Raw genomic sequence first — 6,739 nt, 5'->3', positions numbered from 1 at the left:
AGATGAACGCTGCCTGCGCATCCTTCTTCGCTCCATCAAAACCCACGGCGCTACGCGCCACATTGGTGTCAGTAGTGGGATGGGGCAGGACCATGAGAGGCTGGATTCGGGAGCAACTGAACACCGAGGAAGAGAGAGAAGAGAGCCTGGGGGCGCTAAGCAGGCTGGGAAGGCTGGCTAGAAGCGCAGGTCCTGGAGGAAACGGGGTCCTCGGACCGAGAGCGTTATTTCCCCGTGTGCCGGTGTACGAATAAACGTTCGAGATGAACCTGATTCTGCATCCTTCTTCAGGCCATCCAAACCCAAGGTGCTGCGCGCCACGGTATTATCACCACGAGCGCATGTTTTCTACACAGTACCGAAAACACCGGACAGGACACCCATTTATTTCAGTGCCTTAAGTTTTATTAACATGGAGAGACACTAAGTCTCATTTTAAATGCCCGGCGAGGAAATAACTCATCTCCACAACTTCACAGAAGTTCTTATTCATTATTGAGAGCGTGTTCTGCGTTACACACCGGTGCCTTGTTCTCCCACTGGGGGTAGAGAGGGGAGAGAAATAGAGGAGCGCGTGAGCAGGACGTATCAAAAACTTTCTGTGTAAAACCGACCGCGTCTCGCGGCAAACCGTCGAACTCAAAGTGAGCAGCACAAAGTGACGGTTTGACCACGTAAACGGGTTTGCCAGCGTCTGCTTTATTGACGTTTGCAGCCAAAATAACGTAAGAAGAGAAATGCGCCTCCTTTTGTTCACATCGTGCCTTGCGATGGACTGGCGTCCCATCCTGGGTGTGTCCCCTCCCCCTCCGGCCTGACGCCCTGTGTTACCGGGTAGGCTCCGGTTCCCCGTGACCCTGTATGGGACAAGCGGTTCCTGAAAATGTGTGTGCGTGTGTGTATGGATTCTGGATACAACAATAATACATTTAAGAAAACACGCAAACAAACTCGTCATAGAAACGACGCGCCGCGCTCCCGCCAACAACTTCTATTCTATGGGAACATCTCGTCCTTCTGCCCCCTAACGCCGGGAAGTGGAACTGCAGGCAATGTATTTAAGAGTGAAAAAGGGCAATAAACATGAAATATATTATTAACTTGACGATGCTCGTATCTTCGAAAATTCGCAAGTCCGTCGTTCGTAAAATAAGGTAAAAATTGTAGACTTGCGAGGGCAGCTAATATGGTTACAGTTGGACGGATCCGAAGGTCGCAGGTTTGATCCCCAGGCACGGGTACTTACACTACTGCTCCAGTAACTACCCAGCTATAAATGGGTAAAATAATTGTAGTTAGATGAACAGCGTAAATCGCTCTGGAGAAAAGCGTCAGCTAAACGAATAAATGTAAATGCATAAGAAAAGGTAACACTCACACAGACCCTGTATAACGGGGTCCCAGGCTGGTGCAACTAAACCGTAAACGCGCTACAACGCCGGCTTATAAAAAATATACCCCCTTATTCATACAATCTGGATTTATTATTCAGAATATCAGTTTTATTTATAAAATAAGACAAAGATAAAACATAATAAAAGAGACCAAAACTTTGCTCCGCTGTGCGGACCTCCTTCTTCAGCGGCCTCACCTGTAAAATAGAATATGATTGAAATATATGAATCACCCGACCCAAACAACCAGTGCGCTAGAAAAAAGTGCGTCCCGATATTGAAAGAATTAAAATATTATAAAATATGTATCTTTTTCCTTTTAAGGAGCGATTTTTTTTCCATATTATATATAAGCGCGACATTAGTGAATCTCAGGCTTTCATTTCCATACCTGTCCCACATCGCAAGCCGAGGCTCCTCGCAAGTCGCACCTGCTGCGGGGAGCAGGCTCGCGCACACGTCGCGAGACACAACACAATCACTGAGCGTTATTATCGAATCCCGAAAGTGCTCCTTCGAAACCGTGGGGGACTGTTGTGGTATTTTACCCAGGAATGTGGTACTTCCCCTCTTCACTGTTCAGCTGTGCGCACTTTTTGTCCCTTTTATTATCTTGCAGTGATGGTGCTTGATCTGTATGTATAAATTTTATCATTTATCATACATATCGTTATTTCCATTGAACAACTGTCCAATAATTACTTTTTTTACACACACACACACACACACACACACACACACACACACACACACTACGATTAATTCCTTTAAATAGCCACAAGGTGGCACTCAAATCACAAAAAGGACTGAACACTGAAAAAAGTCACTTTGAAATTTCCAGGTCGATTTGATTTTTATAATGCACATTATACTGTAAAACTGCATACCCTCTCTGCACTGTAGAAGAGGCAGCCATTCTCCATGAACATGTTCTAAAAATGGGTTGGCTTTTCCCAAATGAAACGTGTCACTTGATCCCCGGTTGACTTCACCTGTCCAGGTGGTCCTCCCTGTGACACGTGTCCTTCGGTGAGACACCTGCTCCTGCGAGGTGATTCTCTCCGTGGGATGTTCAGCACAGCGTTTTCTCGGTCCTTCTGGCAGAGCGATTAATGTGCCGCAGGGGAATGGTCTGCATCAACATGCATGCGGTGGACGTCTTCTGCTCTCTGCCACGAAAGGAGATATTTCCTACTGGATGCTGCACCGCCTCTTTATTTTTCTGTGTGCGGGGGTGGATGTGCATGAGGCGACTGAGTGAACTTCTCCAGACTTCTGACTGACTAATGGGACGCGTTCAGGAAAGATCATAATTCATATGAAAAGTATCTTTCTTTTCTTGACATTGTCATGGACGTTGAATTTGAATGCATGTGTATGTTTGCAGCGTAATGGATTACTGGGCAAAAAAAATCATTTATAATGAAACGAACTCCCTTAAATGTGTTTGTCAAAGGTAAGATAAAGCAGGCTTGTGAATGGACTCAATTGGTGCCCGGCTTTTCGGCAGCTATTATCACCCCTAGTAGCACAGTTCTCAGGTGGGCCATTTTATCACAGTCCCCCGATGGCTGTGAGGAGATAATTCAGAGTGTTACACGATGGAGGCGCTACTGGTTATCTATTTGAGTAAGAAATGTAATGCGAGGGAAGTGGTGCTCCTCATTCCTTTGTCAGCATTGCCATTGCCACGCGATGCAGAGGCCGCCCCGTCAAAGCATTAGGACAGGAGAAAATGTCTCGCAAGCGATTGTCCCAGCTCTCGAAATCCATAATGAGAGTACAATGGGCCACATTTTTCCCCTCCCTGCCAATTCACTCTATTTCTGTCTGAGCTGTAAATGTCACAAAGCCGGCGAGGAATGGCACATAATTCCACGGCCAGATTAACTTTCAAAATGTTTACGCTGATGTCAACAGCAGAGCGCACGGAACACAGCTCCCACCAGCAAGGCTATGCAAACCATGTCGACGATCGGTCACAGTCCCATGCCGAACCATGCAAAACATTTCCTGTGCGAGCGTGAATGTGTGCATGCAGTCATGTAGGGGGCTGGCTAATGGGCAGGAATGTACCTGAACACCTTGGGACAATACACACTACTTTTACTTTTTGATAAAGACTGTTAATCTCAGAAGGAGGCGTGGTGGTGCAGCGGACTTGGCCGGGTCCCACTCTCTGGTGGGTCTGGGGTTCGAGTCCTGCTTGGGGTGCCTTGTGATGGACTGGTGTCCCGTCCTGGGTGTGTCCCCTCCCCCTCCAACCTTACACCCTGTGTTGCCGGGTTAGGCTTGGGACAAGCGGATTGTGTGTGTGTGTGTGTGTGTGTGTGTGTGTGTGTGTGTGTGTGTGTGTGTTAATCTCACATTACGGTACTTGCAAAGACAATGCTGTTGATAACTCAGTGGGTACATGTCCTCTGAACCAAATGTAAAACTGGCTCTAAATCAGGTAAAACACAACATGCTGTTATTCTCCCAAATCCACTATCAAAGGAAAAAAAGTTTGCCATTATAGTCAATGTCTTAAATAAATAATGTTGTCTTGAGTGAGTTCATTTCATTGTACATTCTATGTATGTAAAATGATTCTAAGAGGAGAAGAGAGCCAACAATATTGGATATCATGGTTAAGAATGTTAACTCAAGGATACGGCAGTTTCAGGTCATTCATAACTTTTAGGAAAGCTAATTCTAAAAAAATTCTTTGCATCTTCTTCTTATGCCTTCCACCCCTCCTGGGGCAACAAGGATTCTCCAGGTGTTCCTAAGAGCTGAGATGTCATGAAGTTTCCTTGTTGGCGTTTCTGTAGCTGGCAAGGTTTTTATGGTGTGGGGTAGCTAGCCCAACGCCCAACCCTCCTCCTTTCTCAGCCGGGCTTAAGACCATCCATGGCAGAGTTAAATTCTTTGCATGTCACACATTAATCCAGGGTGTTCTTTGTTATGTTCCTTATGTGCTAATGATGCTCAATGAGGTTTACTAACACAGAACTTAATTTTTTTTTTGCTTTCAGCCCACTTTACAATAAATTCAGATTTAAACTTCTTGTCGTGATCACAAACAGCCTGTTCCTTCTTCCAGACCATTACCCTCAGCACTGTCAAAGACAAATGGAGAATTTAGCTAGAAATTGAATCAGAGCTGAATTTCTAAACCTAAATGGGATGCATGTTGCGACTTTAATTCAAACCAGGTTTTTTGGAGAGAAAGAATTTGGAAAGAAATGTTCTATGATAATGTTCTCCGAAAAAGGACACCGGGAGTTGAGAGAGACCCGACTTTCTGTTCTGTCAGACGAGAAAGAGATCTTACAGTACACGTGGCCTTTGGAAGAAAATGAGAATACTGTACATGTGCACATTTTTACTATCATACGTGACGTGAAACATCTTAAGATGTACTTGCTACATGAGGCTGGTACAATGTAACAAACATTGCACTTGCAAAATTGATCAGACTCAGCTTATCATTCAATATTCAGTCATTTCAATATTTTTTTTCTTACATTAAATGTGTATAAACAGCACTTGCTCAGATTTCTTAACAGGTTAGCAGAGGTTAAGTTTTTGGAGTGCGTATGGAAAAGTTCACGCGGAGTGGTAGGTACTTAGGTGTGGGAGTAAAAATGATCACTTACCCTGCTGACACAGACTCAGAGTACCTGGAAAATAATGCCCGGTCACCTTGCTTTTTTGTCTTCCCTGTGTCGATGATGACTAGTAATAATGACTTTCTTTTTGATGGAGATTGTATTTCAGCGCTGCAGTTAATGGAGGCGCTGCATAATGGACACTGTGAATAGGTGTCTGGGCAGCAGCAGGCCCTATTCTTCTCATCCCGGGAAGAGTGGGGCTCGCTGCCTGTCTCAGCTGTCCGGCTGCTCGGCCTTCTGCTCCCCCTTCTCCTCCCCCCGGTCCCACCACCCCCACCCCCACACAGTGTCCCCAAAGGAGGCTTGGCGGATGGACAGGCACTACTCCCACTGTGTGAGTGCTACCTCATAGTTTTTGTGCCTTCTCTCTGTACAACAAGAGCATCCTCTCTGGAAGCTGATTTATTTATTGATTTCTTAATTGGAAAAAAAAAAGACCTCAATTTTTTTCATGTAAATTGATTCAAATACGTGGTGTTCAGAATTTGTTCCGGACAATGCAAAATAAGCGCGTGCACATTTTACACACATGTACTCTGTGGGGTTGAACATTACCTGAAGTCATACACATCAGGAATACTGATAATGAATATTAACGCTGAAATTGTTTATTATGGGGCAGCTGAAAAAAATCTCAGAGAAGAGGATCAAATTCAAACATCGCCTAGGACCACATGTAAAATATTTTGATTTTTTTTTCAGAAAGCCTACGACACAGATTACTTTAAAATGTTGCGCATAACCTTACCCACTAATCTTATGAAGTCCTCGTTCCAGATGTAGGCGCACGCGCACACACAGGCTTTTCAGAAGAGCTACATACTAATATAGGAAGTATGATTATTGACTGCCGCTGCGTTTAAAACTCAAACGCTTGGGGATTTCTGCAGCCTGGTGTTAAGTTTATCGGGCGTGCGGTACCTTTAACAACAACTGTATTAATTAATACAATTAAATTGGACGTGTCATTCTAATAGGCAGGATTGCCGGCTGCAGTGAGTGAGTGGAACTACTTGTAGTACTTCGGCCGGGTGTCCTTGCGAACTATAAATAGATCTTTTGCTGCTAAGGTAACCGTTAAGGCCATTATGTACGGCGTATGATGAGGCTGAATCGACCACGCCGTAGTGGAGGACCCCCACCTCCCCCCCCGTCCACGGCCCTCGGTAGTTCCGCTCAATCTCGGCCAGCGCAACCGCGTCCAATTCTCAATGGATCGTCCTTCTATTATCCCGCCCCCACTCGCGGCCCCGCCCACAACTCCGCCTCATATTAGGCCCCGCCCCCCGCCACGCCCCCGGCCCCGCCCCCGCCTCGCCCACCTCTGTCTTTAATCAGCTCGCTGTCTGAAAGTTTAACCCTTGCGCTCCGTTCCAGCGCACGTTGTCCCGAGAAACGGCTTTGTGACGGAGAGCGGGCGGTGTGCCGTGCGTCACGAGCCGCTTTTACCGTGTTTCACATTGACTCAGGGTCACGTGCACGTTCTCTTGGACGGAAGGGATATCGCGACACAACGCAAGCGCGTTGTAATGTTTTCCTAAAACACGGATGAAGTCGTGTTAAGGTCAGGAGATGGAGCACAAAGAAATGTTTACATGGCATGGGGGAGGGACTGAACATTGTAGGACCTAGTAGGTGCTGTAGGACCAGGCAGGCGGCATCACTGACTAGGATTCGTCTTCTCCACTT

This window comes from Scleropages formosus, chromosome 14, assembly GCF_900964775.1.
Source record: "Scleropages formosus chromosome 14, fSclFor1.1, whole genome shotgun sequence".
Classification (NCBI taxonomy): domain Eukaryota; kingdom Metazoa; phylum Chordata; class Actinopteri; order Osteoglossiformes; family Osteoglossidae; genus Scleropages; species Scleropages formosus.
Note: the sequence above shows the minus strand (reverse complement) of the source record.